Source organism: Harmonia axyridis, chromosome 4 (assembly GCF_914767665.1).
Source record: "Harmonia axyridis chromosome 4, icHarAxyr1.1, whole genome shotgun sequence".
Classification (NCBI taxonomy): domain Eukaryota; kingdom Metazoa; phylum Arthropoda; class Insecta; order Coleoptera; family Coccinellidae; genus Harmonia; species Harmonia axyridis.
In genome coordinates this window covers 45,307,937-45,325,406 of record NC_059504.1, presented here as the reverse complement: position 1 = coordinate 45,325,406, position 17,470 = coordinate 45,307,937, and the positions used below count along the sequence as shown (strand labels likewise).

Here is a 17,470-nt window from a genome sequence, read left to right as displayed (position 1 = left end):
AGGATGGTCTCCAGTCGGTACTTGTAGTATGACACTTTTTCCAAATGAATTTGTTCTAATATAGTTGTCATTTCTTGGTGAAGTATCTTTCCTACTGCATCGTGTCTCTGTTTATATTCATTTCCTGCAAACATTTGACATCCTCCATTGATATGTTGGATCGCCTCATTCTTTGGGCACCCATATCGGCATCGATCGTCAGTAATAGTTCGAGCCTTTATGATATGCTTGCACAGTGATTTCTCGTTGAGATCACTTGATCTTGGATGGCTGGATACATCTGGATCTTCCGTATCTGGGTACATCGCACCAGATGTGAGCCAATAGTTCAACGCTTCAATGTCAATATTATCTTGGTTCACTTCGTTGAAATGTCGTCCATGTAGGGGCTTCTCTCTCCATCTTTGCAGTTTTCTTGGATTGTCTGGTGGTTGTATGACAATTGCTCCTTGTGCAGTTGTAAGGCTGTTGATTCGTCTGATTCACACAGTATTTTGTAGACCTCGGACGTGCCTGATTTGTCTTTGAAGGCATTCTATTTGCCCATGGGCAGTTCTATAATGTCTAGCAGACCTCTGCCTCCTCTATTCTTCGGCAGTGTCGTCCTTTCAATGCTACTTATTGGATGGTGCTTGTGTGCTTTTGTTATAAGAGTTCTCATTACGCGTTGCAGGTTTTCTATATCTGTTTTACTCCATGGAATTTTACCGAGTATTTTTGGATTAAACAAGCATATGTATGGGTTATTGTATTATAATTATTACCTTGGTGATCACGGTTAAGAAACTTTTTTGCAAAATTGCTATTGTTTCATTGATTGTATGGCACGTAGCGCCATCAAAAATGAACATTTTCCACATCAATATGTTCCAATTCCGACCATAAAAAATCCTTCAATTATATCCTAATTCCCAATATCGACAGACCTTGCTTCCACCTTCGTCAACACTAAGGGCTAGAACAGCAATATTATCTGTTATTCTTGAGCGACGCAAACGGTTTCGATTCTTCACATCACTAACTTGTCCCAAGAGCTCAAATTTTTTCACCAGTTTCAATATTGCCGGCCGAAAAGATGCTTCATGACGACACAATTTTTGTAGTTTATTTTAACAATTTTGGGTTGTTGAAGCGTGTATCGTTCCATTTTTAGTAATGACGCAGTTTGAAATGTCGAAAGCTTCAATGACAGCTGCCCAGATAACAGACTATTCAAAATGAAACCTCTCATTAGAAAATCTTGTTTCATAGTTGAATTCAAATAAAATATTGAAATATTCATCATCCAAAAATTATTAAATGTGAGATGAAAAAGTATCATATTTTTGTTGATTTGATTTTTTAATGTTCACAATCAATGGATTGGATTCCTGAGTATTCGATTCGAGAAGATTGAACTGGTATAACAATTGCATTTCATTTGAATATATTCTTCTTTCCGAGAAAAACTTTGGCTAGCAAGTAGGTGAAATGATTCAGATTGGTAAGAAACCCCGATTATCGAATTTTAAAGTTTTTGCAGAGACAAATTGGCTCTGAACCTAGAGCTGCAGATCGGCTAGCGACAGCTCTGACTCCGAAATAAAACACAGTATTGAACGATAATTCTGCTCCACAAATTCAAGAAGCCACCAACGATCACATAATCTACCTCTTGAACAAATCGTATAGGGGAGGTTGAAGCAATATGTTCAGTAGAAACCACAAAGGCTATAAATTCGCGTATTTAACGGCTTCGAGAGGAATGAAATTTCCGACTATAAAAAAAATTACCATGCTCCTTCATGTGAGATTAAAAATCAATGCTGCGTGAAAAACAGAGGCGGGTTTGGAGCTTTCCGATGAAATTACTCTTTTTCATTCTGCCCTACAAATTGCCTTCACCTGCATCTTTGCGATGGCTTCGATTAAAATAATTATCAGACCTTGTTCCTGAACGATCTCATCTAATCGATATACCAGTCTTCCTAAAGGACCAGTTGTTGGAAAAGTTGAAAAACTTGCCTTTCAACGCAGGAAATGGGGATGACTCAACAATGTTAATTTGAATTCGGGAGCATTTCCACTGATGGACCGTGATGAAAATTCGATTGAGAAAGTCAAGCTTTATCGAAAGAAAATATCTATTATTCCGTTTAATCAGAGAGGGGAGTTCAGAAGGGTGAATAGCAGCCTGGAGAACCCTTAAAGTCAAGCTAGAAAAAATTTTGGGGGGTTTACTTGAGCTCTTCTCTTAAGTTCTGATGGGACTATCCACCTGAAATTTAATAAGAAATTTGAACTTATGATATAAATATCTTCTATAGCTCTGATAATGTGATCAGCGTCGATTTTCTTTGTTATTATTATTGAATTTTATATGTTTCTGAATCATCATGAAATTCTGAGTAAAGCTTGAAATCGCCATTCTACATTCAAATGCAAATGGTTATCTTGATCCAATCTACAATTTTGAAATAAACGGAAAATCAAAATTTCGATAGTTATGGAAATATTCAATTAATTTCAATGAAAATTCTGTGAATTAGAAAAAATAATATACACTGTGTCCGTAAGTATGGAACAAATTCATTTTTAGCTGAACAGACTATTTTAAGAAATAATCCGGAAACACGTTGATTTTTCATTTTAATCTCGATTTCAATTTACCGTATTTTAAAATAATAATCTAATATACAGGGTGAATTACTTCCGAGTAATGACGTCATCGTCATTTTTCTTTAAATGGAACACCCCCATTTTGTATCAATTTTCCGATTACTCTAGCTGAGCTGATTCCAAAAATGTGTCACATGTTGATTCCAATTGGTACAGGGTGGACAAAATAAAATACAATAGTTTTGTGTGTGCTCATAAAGTAACGCGTAACATTCTTTATTAGTTAAATTAACAATATTATCAAAATACTCATTATCTAGCGACAATAAACAAATAATGACATTTCACAAAAAACTAGACGACTATATTTTTTTTTTAAATTGATAAGAAATAATTTCTTTCATATTTTGTCTGCTAGACCACAAGTAACGAACATGTTTGGAAACAGCTCATTTTAATTAATCTAAAAATGTAACAAATTACAGGTTGTTACATTCAAACCAATTGCCGCTGGACAATAAGTATTTTTGATAATATTGTTAATTCAACTAATACAGGATGTTACGCCTTAATTTATGAGCACACACAAAACTATTGTATTTTTGTCCACCCTGTACCAATTGGAATCAACATGTGAAACATTTTTGGAATCAGCTCAGCTAGAGTAATCGAAAAATTGAGACAAAATGGGGGTGTTCCATTAAAAAAAAAAGACGGTGACGTCATTACTCGAAAGTAATTCACCCTGTTTATTAGATTATTATTTTAAAATACGGTAAATTAAAATAAAAAATCGACGTGTTTCAGGATTATTTCCTAAAATGGTCTGTTTAGCTAAAAATGGATTTGTTCCATACTTTACGGACACAGTGCCGGTACTTTGAGACTCGTTTTTGAATTTTGAACTAGTGAAAGAATATCAATGCCTTCTGCACTTGTATTGAAAATAACTGTTATCTAATCAACTCATTCATTAAAATGTGATATTGACGTAGAAGTATTTCAAATAATTTACAAATAATATGTTTTACAGTCGTTATCAAATTTCCAATATGTTGTAATAGCGACTTAATTGCAACAGAATATGGATTAATTCTCGTGGATTTTTCGATGAATTGGTGAAAAATATCGATGGAAATTCCTTATTTTGATTTTTGTTGAATTCCATTGGATGTTTTCGTTTCAGATATTTCAGTCCAAGGCAACGATGAATAGGTAGCCAAGGTAAATATTTGGAAACAAGAGAGATCGAAGTGCAAGTTATCGATTTCGCGACCTACTAAACTTAAACGAATATGCTGTGTTCGCATATCCGTCGCTGTGGATTTTTTTTCGCACAAACTAATACAATATTACTCCTAACGATTGGATCACGTGATTGTTTCGAGATATGATGATAACCAGATTTTTTTTCGAGAGCCTATTTAGATTGAAGTATTTTTCAGCATTTATATACAGTGTGGTCCAAAGAAAACTTGACACCTCGATTTTCCGTCTTTAAAATGAAAATATGGAGAATCACTAGGACCAGTCAATTCCTGTTTCGAGGGGGAACAACTTTTCCACTCTTTGCATCCCCATAACTGCAATCCCCTAAGGAGGTACAACCCCTTGATTTTGAAATATGCGATAACTCATTTTGAAGAACTTATCGAGTACTATCTGATCTTGAAATTTTGCTTCAGAATTTCCATCAATACCGAAAAGACAGGTGAAATAGTGAAAGAGTACTTACTACTAAATTTTTTGAAATGTAGTACGAATAATATTCTCGAGATAAATTCCACATTGCCCCTCTATCTATTTTCGTTGTTATTTCATTATCGATGTATATTTTGGATCGAAATATTAGGCTCAGATAAAACTCGATACGATCTTCAGGTTATCGCAACACCCCTCATCCCTTTTCAAAATCAAGGGGTTTTGCTCATCCCCGTAAGGGGGTTGAAGTTACAGGGATAAAAAAAGCGGAAAAGTTGTCCCCTCCCCAATCAGAAATTAACAGGTCCGAGAAATTATCCACATTTTCATTTCAAAGTCGGAAAATCGACGTGTTAATTTTTCGTTGGACCATCCTGTATACTTTTTGGAACTGAATGAATTTTGAAATCAATCTTTCAACTTTCTTGAAATTCTATATTGCTTGATGCATTTCGTTCTTAAACCACTGGCAAGATCTCATAGAAAAGAAAATACCCGTTCCATATGAACATTGTGTTCCAGAATTGCGAGAATATATAGGCACATTTTGATGAGATTCGTCTTTATTTCATGTTCTCTTGTTTTATTGAGAAATGACATCTATTTATCGTGTATGTTTTTAGCTTTCCACTCGACTGAAATTTCTGCGAAAATGAAAGAATTCAAATACGTTCTTAAATTTTTCATAAACGGAATCTTCAAGCGTGAAACCTTTCCCATTCAATATACAACAGTTTCTTTTACTAGATTTCATTAAGTAACAGCATTCAAAAACATTCATACAAATATATCGAATTTTGTCATTGGCCGAGTCCATTATAATCGAGATATCGGGTGTTGTGAAAAATCTCTGACGTCACTGTTAAATTTAACTTATTGCATTGTATTCATCTCATCTTGCCTTAGTTTGTTATAGATTTGTCTTGTTTGGTTCCCAAAATATTTAATTAGTAATATTCCAATCAACTCTTTCTTAGTACCTATCCTCTCAATTAATTTTTACTCCAATAACAATAATTAATGATTTTTCAATCCTTTCAATCGGTTACAGCTTTTTCCCTTTTTCAGGTAAGAATTTTTTTTTAATGACACCTATAGCTTCAGCAAGCGTTCAATAGCTAGAAGTAGTGAAAGCCATCGAATTCTAGAATAAGAATAGTTATTTATGATACAAGTGCAGAAGGCATTGATATTCTTCCACGAGTTCAAAATTCAAAAACGAGCCACGAAGTGGCGAGTTTTTGAATGAACGAGTGGTAGAATGAGCCTTCTGTACGAGTATTATACATTATTTTCTCTAATTCATTGCATTTTTATTGAAATTAATAAAATATTTCCATTAATATCATTTAGTGATTTTTGCATTAAAAAATGTTGGTTGGCAGAACTGATTTCTTTAAAGCAAATTGATGAACTGACAGATAAAGCCGTGGCGGAAAGTTCGGAGTACCAACATATAATAATAAAATATAACCATGAAAACTGTGCGTTTCTGATATATTCTCGCACGATTTTGTTCTACAAGATGTTGAAGAATGAACGGAATAACCACAGAATTAGAGAAAGTACATTACTGTAAGTTGTTTCTGCATACTCACGGTAACCTTTCATCGTTCGACCCTTACAGAAAATATCGAAAAATATTTGAGAATTTTAAGACCAATAGACTGCACAGAAATTGACATCATATCGGCGGAAGTGGAAGCAGAATCGTGAAGTCTATGCACTGGACAACCGATAGTTTTGTTGTCTTCGGAAAAAATCTCTTCTAATTAAAAAAAATCGCCTTTATTTTACTTCGAAGTAAGTACCTATTTGTGTTATCCACACTGACATCGAAAATCTTTTATATGGAAATAATAAGGTCCTCTAAGGATTCAATACAAAATAAAGTGATTGTATAAGACAATTCATTTGGCCATGTGTCCAATTATAATAATTTTATTTACCGGGATGTATGGCAGCCCTATGCTAGTGTCGACCTTTGACGTGCACTCAAACTGAACTGAGTTAACTAATCACAGCACTATCTCAAAAAATTTTGTAATTAGAGATCTTATCTTTCTAACGCCATTTAGTGGAACCCAATCGAACTTATACAACGCGAGATACAAATAACTAAAACCATCCATTAGCAAAATAATGGATTTCTTTTTACTACACCTAATATTTATGAGTAGAATGCATAAATGTGGTACCTTTGATGATTTTTTTGTTGAATTTACCCATATTCCTCCCTGTTGTTTTTGAATGAATTATATTCTTATTCGTTTCTTTGAATTTCCACATGTAGGTCTATTGTTGTTTAATGAGATATATTTATGAAGAAGTTAATTGAGTTAGTGGATTACATTTGTATTGTTTTCAATAGCCGAGTGCTAAATAAAGTTTATTATTATTATTATTATTATTATCAAGCTTGAAATGACGCTCCTGAATTTTGGCGCCGCAGGCGACCGCTTACCCTGCCTACCCTTACTAGCGGTAGCGACGACTCTGTTTCTGCACTTGTATTATAAATAACTCTTTTCGGACTGAAAGTAGTTATTACGTTTTCTTTTCAACACCATCAAAAATGAAACAACCAAATAAAAAAAACCCTGTCGATATTTGATATCTAATGATGGGAAGAAGGAGCTGGATAAGTTTATCCACTTTCAAATGTCTCTTAGAACGAATTCTCGTGAACTTTTTGGAATCTTTTCCAAATTGAGACACGGCGTATTGTGTTTTTTTCCGCTCTGGTTCAGATAGCAATAAATGCCAAACTTTGAGTTCACTTCCTTCAAATGTCCTGGAAACTAAAATGAACGGAGTTCTGGGTCATACGAGATCTGTTCACCAGTTGAACTATTGTTCGAGAACTTCGGAAGAACTTGAGAGAGCACTCCCGATAAGTTTATTCCGTAGCACCTACATCCAGACTTATTTGAAGCAGATATCGAGTTGAGAATAATCACTTGGCTATTCGATTTTCTCAGTTTGTTGGGGCGAACAGAACAGAAAAATTGATTTGAAGAATTGGAAAAGAGCACTGATGCGTGCCAGTGGCGTGTCTAGATTTTATGGGCCCCCCGCGAGAATTGTACCAAGGTCCCTTGTTTTCAGGTGAATCTCCTTATTAATTTTGTTGTGTATATGCGTTCTGCTTCTATGCTATAATATATTTATTATATATAATTATATATAACGGGTGTTTTTCTCGAGGTATATAACTTTAAGTTGGCATTACTGTTCAAGATGGCAACCGATTTAACAGCTGTCAAGTGATTTATTCTCAGTTTGGTTTGGCAATTCATCATGAATAGACTCACGCCTGAACAACGCTTGCAAATAGTGCAATTTTATTTCGAAAATAATGGTTCTGTGCGGAATACGTATCGCGCACTACGTCCATTTCATTTTGTTTAGCGATGAAGCGCACTTCTGGTTGAATGGCTACGTCAACAAAAAAAACTGCCGCATTTGGAGTGAATCTAATCCTCAAGTGTATGTCGAAACACCGTTACATCCAGAAAAACTGACTGTTTGGTGCGCTTTATGGGCTGGTGGAATCATTGGTTCGTACTTCTTCAAAAACGATGATGGCCAGAACGTTACAGTCGATGGTGATCGGTATAGAGCCATTGTAATAATTTTTTCATTTCTGAATTGAACAACCATGATGTCCAGGAGCTGTGGTTCCAACAAGACGGCGCAACATGTCACACAGCTCATGCCACAATCTATTTATTGAAAGACACGTTTGGTGACCGTCTAATTTCACGTTTTGGACCTGCGAATTGGCCTCCAAGATCGTGTGATTTAACACCGCTAGACTACTTTCTGTGGGACTATGTAAAGTCATTGGTCTATGCGGATAAGCCACAAACTCTTGACCATTTGGAAGACAACATTCGCCGTGTTATTGCCGATATACGGCCACAAATGTTGGAAAAAGTCATCGAAAATTGGACGTCCAGATTGGACTACATCCGAGCCAGCCGTGGCAGTCATATGCCAGAAATGATATTTAAAATGTAATGCCACAAGATTATCTTGCAGATAAATAAAATTCATGTCAATCGTTGTTTTATTGCAATTTAAAGTTCTATAGCTCTAAAAAAAACACCCTTTATGTTACGTCGTGAAAGTACCCTGTAGCTCCTGGAGAAAATTTTTTATTGTTGGCGCCACCTGCGGCCGCGGGATGAACCCGGTCAGTAAACAAACATCGCCATTAATTGATAATTTTCTCAAGTATCGAACTGTGCTCATCTATTCGAAAAGTTATCAAACTTAAGTTCATTGCTTACTTAAAAATTCATCTATCATCTTTATATATTTCAATTCCTGTTCTTCTGTTAAAAACTGATTAAGCAATTTCGAGTGAACTGTGTGATTGAACTGTGTGATACTCGAATTAAGTGATAGCCACGAAGCCGGTGCAGAAAAGGTTAATCATCCCTTTCACCTATGCACCTAACCACCTTCTGCCACCAGATTAGGGGCTGAATTCACAGAAACCATCTCTTTTAACTCACGAGGTAAGTGCACACAAAATTTATTAAACAAATTGCTTAATCTTGTAATAATTATTGTCGTCTGAAATTGGTTGTAATCATTTGCAACCAATTACTTTATATGACTTGTTCCATATATTCTTTGTAATGTCGAAGGGATCAATAAAGAATTATTATTATTATTATAACCCTTGCAGATACGAGACTTCATTATTTATAAGAAATTGTATACATTTGGATCAAATTTTCAAGGCCTGTGTACCAGAACAATCTAGCCAAATACGATGAGCCATCTATTGGCAATTTCGTATCTCATTATCGCTCGCCTTAATAAAAATGGGGCATCAGTTGCCGAGAAATGAGGTATTAACTGGAATTCAATAACGGCCTTCGATATTTCATCGAGATATACGCCACGTCAGAACGTTCATAATCGAAAGCCAATGGATGTAATGAGGTGTAGAACACGTTTTCTTGCTAGGGATTAAGGTTGTTCTTTCCACGATCTAATTTATAAGCGTTTTGGCTTATCATTTTCGATAATTAACGTTCTGAAATGTGCTAGGAAAATTATTTCAGCCCTTTCAAAATTCAGAATTCAATTCAATAACTTCTTCAATCTTTTTTATGATTAATTGTGGTAGTATTCAAAAGAATCAAAGTTCCTTATAACAATAGTTTTAATTTAAGTTACTTAAATACTAATATACAGTGGGTCAATTTGAAAAGGTACCACCCTTAATATGCAAAATCAGAAATTATGCAAAAAGGAAAAAGTTGCAATGATACGTGAAACTAATAAAAAAATTTGCTTAATATGATATAATATTTTTTTTGAGATGTTGTCCATTATTTTGTAGACAAATAATAACCTATATTCAAATTCGGCCCTAACGTTTTGGAATGTTTCAACTTGAGTTTCAGGACATGCTGCTACTTTCAATTCTTCCACATGTGTGGGCTGTGTTTTTTAAACTACCGACTTTGAATACCACCAAAGGAAAAAATCTAAAGGTGTCAAGTCTGGGTGGTGTGATTGCCAGAGCAACCCTCTTTCACCAATCCATTCTTCTTGAAAAAGATCTGTGAGCCTATTCTATTACCTACCAAGAAAAAAGACAAGGGAACGTCATTTTTGAGAAAGCATTCGAATAATCTTCAAAACAACCCCCTTTCCATTTAAGAGTTTAGTGATTGCTGCCTTCACGTTGACAGGGTTGATGCAAATCGATTGGAACCAAACGTATAAAATATCCCACTATGAACCTCTTCTTGCATTTTTCTGAATGAGTGTATGTATACATCTGAGTCTGATTCTACAATGAAGAATTCGTTGTCAAATTCAATTTTGTCATTTCTACAGTGAATATATTAAGTAACTTGAAATTTTCGAGGATGATCTTGGCCTATATATAATTACACTATTGAATATCATAAAATTAGGGTAATTCATTATTATTTTTTGAAATGTCACAACCTGAACGACCAAATCAAAATGCTCTATAGCTTCTATAGCTTGAATCCTGGAAACTGAAAGCTTCTTTTTTTTGTTCACATTAGAGTTGGCCTTATATCTTTATTTGTAGTAAATAATTGGTCTGAATCTCTTCCGCAACCAAAGATACGGTAGCTAGAATAATCGATTTCTGCCTGATCCGTAATGAAGAGAAAGTTAGCCGTTACATTTCAACTTCCATTGAAGTGAAAGTCTGAGCGAAAAGACTACTTAGGTAAAATAAAAATTCATTCTTCAACAACAACCTTCGATAGCTCAGTTGGTAGAGCGGTGGACTGTAGAGGAAAGAGAATTGTAGATATCCATAGGTCGCTGGTTCAAATCCGGCTCGAAGGAATAACCTTTTGACAATTTATAAAATCGAAAATGAAATATTTATCGAGAACAAATTCCGATAACTGAACGATATTTTATCAGTTTGATTCTGTCGAATAATACTGTGACTCATTTAAATCATTTCATCGTCCCGTTGTTATTCCTTTCCAAACTGAATTATTAAAATGAACCTTGCCAGAATTGAAGAACGATTAGAAGAAAAAATCAATTGAGAATACCAACCTTCGATAGCTCAGTTGGTAGAGCGGTGGACTGTAGAGGAAAGAGAATTGTAGTTATCCATAGGTCGCTGGTTCAAATCCGGCTCGAAGGAATATCCTTTTGACAATTCATAAAATCAAAAATGAAATATTTATCGAGAACATATTCCGAAAACTGAACGATATTTTATTAGTTTGATTCTGTCGAAGAATACTGTAACTCATTTAAATCATATCATCGTCCCGTTGTTATTCCTTTCCAAACTGAATTATTAAAATGAACCTTGCCAGAATTGAAGAACGATTAGAAGAAAAAATCAATTGAGAATACCAACCTTCGATAGCTCAGTTGGTAGAGCGGTGGACTGTAGAGGAAAGAGAATTGTAGTTATCCATAGGTCGCTGGTTCAAATCCGGCTCGAAGGAATATCCTTTTGACAATTCATAAAATCAAAAATGAAATATTTATCGAGAACATATTCCGAAAACTGAACGATATTTTATTAGTTTGATTCTGTCGAAGAATACTGTAACTCATTTAAATCATATCATCGTCCCGTTGTTATTCCTTTCCAAACTGAATTATTAAAATGAACCTTGCCAGAATTGAAGAACGATTAGAAGAAAAAATCAATTGAGAATACCAACCTTCGATAGCTCAGTTGGTAGAGCGGTGGACTGTAGAGGAAAGAGAATTGTAGTTATCCATAGGTCGCTGGTTCAAATCCGGCTCGAAGGAATATCCTTTTGACAATTCATAAAATCAAAAATGAAATATTTATCGAGAACATATTCCGAAAACTGAACGATATTTTATTAGTTTGATTCTGTCGAAGAATACTGTAACTCATTTAAATCATATCATCGTCCCGTTGTTATTCCTTTCCAAACTGAATTATTAAAATGAACCTTGCCAGAATTGAAGAACGATTAGAAGAAAAAATCAATTGAGAATACCAACCTTCGATAGCTCAGTTGGTAGAGCGGTGGACTGTAGAGGAAAGAGAATTGTAGTTATCCATAGGTCGCTGGTTCAAATCCGGCTCGAAGGAATATCCTTTTGACAATTCATAAAATCAAAAATGAAATATTTATCGAGAACATATTCCGAAAACTGAACGATATTTTATTAGTTTGATTCTGTCGAAGAATACTGTAACTCATTTAAATCATATCATCGTCCCGTTGTTATTCCTTTCCAAACTGAATTATTAAAATGAACCTTGCCAGAATTGAAGAACGATTAGAAGAAAAAATCAATTGAGAATACCAACCTTCGATAGCTCAGTTGGTAGAGCGGTGGACTGTAGAGGAAAGAGAATTGTAGTTATCCATAGGTCGCTGGTTCAAATCCGGCTCGAAGGAATATCCTTTTGACAATTCATAAAATCAAAAATGAAATATTTATCGAGAACATATTCCGAAAACTGAACGATATTTTATTAGTTTGATTCTGTCGAAGAATACTGTAACTCATTTAAATCATATCATCGTCCCGTTGTTATTCCTTTCCAAACTGAATTATTAAAATGAACCTTGCCAGAATTGAAGAACGATTAGAAGAAAAAATCAATTGAGAATACCAACCTTCGATAGCTCAGTTGGTAGAGCGGTGGACTGTAGAGGAAAGAGAATTGTAGTTATCCATAGGTCGCTGGTTCAAATCCGGCTCGAAGGAATATCCTTTTGACAATTCATAAAATCAAAAATGAAATATTTATCGAGAACATATTCCGAAAACTGAACGATATTTTATTAGTTTGATTCTGTCGAAGAATACTGTAACTCATTTAAATCATATCATCGTCCCGTTGTTATTCCTTTCCAAACTGAATTATTAAAATGAACCTTGCCAGAATTGAAGAACGATTAGAAGAAAAAATCAATTGAGAATACCAACCTTCGATAGCTCAGTTGGTAGAGCGGTGGACTGTAGAGGAAAGAGAATTGTAGTTATCCATAGGTCGCTGGTTCAAATCCGGCTCGAAGGAATATCCTTTTGACAATTCATAAAATCAAAAATGAAATATTTATCGAGAACATATTCCGAAAACTGAACGATATTTTATTAGTTTGATTCTGTCGAAGAATACTGTAACTCATTTAAATCATTTCATCGTCCCGTTGTTATTCCTTTCCAAACTGAATTATTAAAATGAACCTTGCCAGAATTGAAGAACGATTAGAAGAAAAAATCAATTGAGAATACCAACCTTCGATAGCTCAGTTGGTAGAGCGGTGGACTGTAATGAGACACCGAACAGGTAAGACGTGTCTTGAACGCTCCGTAAGTACTTGAGCCAGTAGTGTAAGTACCTGAGTATCCATTGTGAATAGTCAGAAAACCAACCTGAATTCCAAACGAAAGTTTAAAGTGAACAGTGACAGTGACATTACTTCAAGTAAAGTGCTGAAAAGAAAACCTTATAAAATGGGGACCAAACCCCCCAAAATGGACAACGAAAAAAAGAGAAAAATAACCGTATTTTCTCTAAGCCCTGAAAAAGTTGATGGAAAAACGAACTTAGGAGCCGAAATGGAAAACCGAAGGAAGAAGATAAAGGATATGATAAATCCGACGCAAACCCACCCCGGAGGTGCTAAACAACCTTCGAACACATCAACCGAAGTAGTAGAAGCAGAAGAACCAATAGCGACTACTAATCGATTTAAAAATCTGCACGTGGAAGAAACCAAGATGCAAATAGATGACAGCGAATCAACAAAAATAAAACCTCCTCCTATAGTTCTTCAAGGACTTATTGATGATCATAACCAAACCGTTAAAAGAATAGCGGAACGAATTGGAAACAAAAGTTTCCACATAAGATACGGACGGGAGTCCTCGAACATTTATACGAATAAATTGGAAGACCATAAAAAACTAAAGGAATATTTCCTAAATCTTGGACAAAAGTTCCACTCGTACACATTGAAAAATGAAAAAACTCATGCTCATGTACTCAAAGGACTAAATTCCAATATTGAAATCCCAGAAATAATAGATGAACTGAAGAACATCTATGAAATAGACGGGAAAGACATCTACAAAATGAGAGGCACACGAAATCCGATGTTCCTCGTCATAACCAGCAGCCAAGTGACACTCAAACAATTGAAAAGAGAAGTGCGAACACTGTGTTACACCGTGATACATTGGGAAAGGCAATATAGGACCAAACAAATGACTATATGCAAGAGGTGCCAACAATGGGGACACGCAAGAAGTAACTGCTATAGAGCATACAAATGTTTACTGTGTGCGGACGAACATGCCACAGCAGAATGCACCAAACCCGCGGGAGAGAAAGATAAGTGCGCGAATTGCCGAGGCGAACATCGGGCAAATAGTGTTGAATGTGAAGTGTACCAGAGAATTCTACAAAGCAGAATATCCAAGAACCAGCCACAACCTACGAGGAAATCTACATACGTTGAAGCTCCACTACCAGCAGTAAACGTATGGGAAGAGAGAAGAAAAAAAATAAACGAAATAAGAAGCTCCCAACCAGATGCTGCTAGGAATAATACAGATAATTTGAATATGGGTAATACTGCTCAAAGCCCGCTTTTAGATTTAAAAAATGAAATGGACAAACTAAACCAACATATCAATATAAATAAATTCTTGCTAGAAATCCGCGCACTTAACCAAAAAATGGATAAATGCACTAATTTCAAAGAAAAATTCTTAATATTCAACGACTTCCTAGAAAATCTTCCTAGTCATGGTTTTTAAATCCCAAAAACAGTTAAATCTAGCAACCTGGAATTCCAATGGAATTCGATACAAACATAATGAAATTGCACATTTTCTTGAAGAACATTCAATAGATATTTTTCTCATAAATGAAACTAGACTAATAAAAACAGACAAATTTAAGATGAAGGAATTCCACGTTGTTAGAAGGGATCGCTCAGGTAACACTAGACACGGGGGTATCCTTATCCTTGTTAGAAAAGATATTCCGTTCAAAGAACTCCCGGAAATTTCTTGCACATTAGAGAATGCCGGTATACAATTAGCCAACGGTCTTAAACTTATCTCCATCTACAACAGACCAACCAATAACTTCGGTGAAAGCGATCTCGAAGAACTATTAAAAACTAATAAAACCATTGTTGTAGGAGATTTCAACGCTAGACACGGACTCTGGGGCTGTGTTTCAAACAATACCAACGGACTCACTCTTTTCGAATACTTAGAAAATAAACAAAACTGCATCATCCATCATCCTTCCGAACCTACGCATTATCCGCCTAACAATAATACCCCTTCAATAATTGACCTCATAGTAGCCCGAATGGTACCCAACATAAGTACCCCTGAATCAGTGTTGCCAGATTATTTATATGAATTTTCTTCAATTTAACATCAAAAATTCTGCATAATTCTGCAGTGGTTTTTTGTCACCGAAAACAGCAAATCCTGGGGGGGGGGGTGCTCGCATAGAAATATATAACATATATATTGTTATATATTTCTATGGGTGCTCGTGTCAAATTTTCTTTTTACAGATTTCTTCTGTGGGAATTGTAGCCATTACAGAAATCTGCAAATATTTTGAAAGATATGCACGCGCCAAAATTCAAAATTAACTTGTAGAGGCCTGCTGCGATTTGTCCATTGTTATGGAAAATCTAAAAATAAAATACAGAATAATTAATATAAGTCGTAGTCTCGCCAAAATAAAATAATTAATTAATAAATATGCGTACATATTTTGATATAATGATGTTTCTTACCCCTGATAATCTTCTTCACTTGAACTCATTTTTAAATAAATCTGTTAACTAGCATAAATCAAATGACAATGGCGACAAAGCACTATTATTAAGTAGTAGGCAGAAGAATGAAATGTAAAATTACCGACAGTCGGGAGTGTCGGGAGTCGGGACTTTACCAGTTTACAGTTTCTATAAAAAGATGTAGCACACTGCAATATTTTGCTGTTACTAGCGCCATCTCGATGTCGAATTGCCAATAATTTCGAGTCGTAGCTCGTAGCTGAATCATTTAACCGTGAGATGTCTCTGTCACAAATGGATGATGAAAAGAAAACTTTTCTCTGAGGGATGAAAGATGAAATGAATAAAATAATTTCAAATACATGTGAATTTCAAAAATTCTGCATATTTTAGTGGTTTTCGTGAAATATTCTTCTTTTCTTCATTAGCCCTTTTTGAAGGCTGAAATTCTGCATATTGCAGAAAATTCTGCATTTCTGGCAACACTGCCCTGAATCATTACCTGACCTTCCCTCAGATCATAACGTAGTAACTTTCACTTTAACTAGTACCTGTAGAGTTGATATTTCCAAGAAAATCTTTGATTATTCGACCACAGATTGGAATGAATATCGAAGAATTCTTAACAATAAAATCGTCATAAATAACAATATTGACTCGATAGAGAAACTTGAGGAGGAGGTAACAAAATTCACGGAAAATTTAATTCACACCAGGAACCGAACCACTAAATTGAAGATCATTTATCCATACAAAGACGACCTCTCACCAGAAATAAAGAACCTAATTCAATTAAGAAATCGAACACGTAAACGCTGGCAGCGATATCGGAACCCTCATGATAACGACCTAAGCAAACTTTTAACATCGCGAATAAGAATCAAAATTGGCGAATATAAAAATGAAACAATGGGAAAGAAACTATCCAAATTGAATCCATCAAATGGTTCCTTGTGGAAATTCACGAAATTCTTGAAAAAGAAACCACAAGAAATACCAACTCTTTCAAGTGACACTATCGATTACATAACAGACGAACAAAAAACGGAACTTTTGGCAGAAACCTATGAGAAGATACATGACATAGGTCCGACAAACAGCTCCGAAGATAAAAAAATCATAGAAATTGTAGAAAATTACTTAAGTAGCCATACCAGTACTAATAATGAATCGAAAAAGTTTCATACCAACCCACTAGAAATAAAAAACATTATTAACAACTTAGCAAATAACAAATCCCCAGGAATAGACGAAATTGATAACAAACTGATCAAAAACCTCACTAAAAAGGCAATCGTGCAACTCAATTATATAATCAACGCCATAATCGACTTGCAACACTGGCCGAATACATGGAAAATTGGACTAGTTGTTCCTATACATAAAAGTAGTAGCGACAAAAAATCACCACTTAATTACAGACCGATCAGTCTGTTATCAACGCTCAGTAAAATCTCCGAAAAAATTATTCTCAAAATACTAACAAAAACACTCAAACACACGGAATTGCATGATCCGTATCAATTTGGGTTCAAAGAAAAACATAGTTCCACACACCAAATCTGTAGAATAGTAATAGACATTATCAACGAATTCAACAAAAAAAAGAACACAGCCATGCTTTTTCTAGACATAGAGAAAGCATTCGACAGGGTCTGGATCCAAGGTCTTACTTACAAAATGATAAAACTCGGACTTCCCTACTTTATCATCAAACTAATAAATTCATACCTTTCGAACAGAAAATACGTAGTAAAAATCGGCAATAAACTATCGTCCATCAAAAAAATTAAATCAGGTGTACCTCAAGGAAGCGTCCTTGGACCCAGACTCTTTAACCTCTACATACACGACCTTCCAGGTTTTCC

The 17,470-nt window shown here is 35.1% G+C and overlaps 8 non-coding genes across 8 annotated transcripts; all 8 read left to right on the top strand.

The window, feature by feature from the left end:
* The first annotated feature begins 10,561 nt into the window (after window positions 1–10,561).
* On the top strand, window positions 10,562–10,653 carry Trnay-gua. The gene is given in 2 exon segments: window positions 10,562–10,598; window positions 10,618–10,653. It is a non-coding gene; the product is annotated as a tRNA-Tyr (tRNA).
* A 221-nt stretch (window positions 10,654–10,874) lies between these two features.
* Trnay-gua lies at window positions 10,875–10,966 on the top strand. The gene is given in 2 exon segments: window positions 10,875–10,911; window positions 10,931–10,966. It is a non-coding gene; the product is annotated as a tRNA-Tyr (tRNA).
* Window positions 10,967–11,187: 221 nt separating this feature from the next.
* On the top strand, window positions 11,188–11,279 carry Trnay-gua. Its single transcript is given in 2 exon segments — window positions 11,188–11,224; window positions 11,244–11,279. It is a non-coding gene; the product is annotated as a tRNA-Tyr (tRNA).
* A 221-nt stretch (window positions 11,280–11,500) lies between these two features.
* On the top strand, window positions 11,501–11,592 carry Trnay-gua. The gene is given in 2 exon segments: window positions 11,501–11,537; window positions 11,557–11,592. It is a non-coding gene; the product is annotated as a tRNA-Tyr (tRNA).
* A 221-nt stretch (window positions 11,593–11,813) lies between these two features.
* Window positions 11,814–11,905, top strand: Trnay-gua. The gene is given in 2 exon segments: window positions 11,814–11,850; window positions 11,870–11,905. It is a non-coding gene; the product is annotated as a tRNA-Tyr (tRNA).
* A 221-nt stretch (window positions 11,906–12,126) lies between these two features.
* Window positions 12,127–12,218, top strand: Trnay-gua. Its single transcript is given in 2 exon segments — window positions 12,127–12,163; window positions 12,183–12,218. It is a non-coding gene; the product is annotated as a tRNA-Tyr (tRNA).
* A 221-nt stretch (window positions 12,219–12,439) lies between these two features.
* On the top strand, window positions 12,440–12,531 carry Trnay-gua. Its single transcript is given in 2 exon segments — window positions 12,440–12,476; window positions 12,496–12,531. It is a non-coding gene; the product is annotated as a tRNA-Tyr (tRNA).
* A 221-nt stretch (window positions 12,532–12,752) lies between these two features.
* Trnay-gua lies at window positions 12,753–12,844 on the top strand. The gene is given in 2 exon segments: window positions 12,753–12,789; window positions 12,809–12,844. It is a non-coding gene; the product is annotated as a tRNA-Tyr (tRNA).
* The last annotated feature ends 4,626 nt before the right edge of the window (window positions 12,845–17,470 follow it).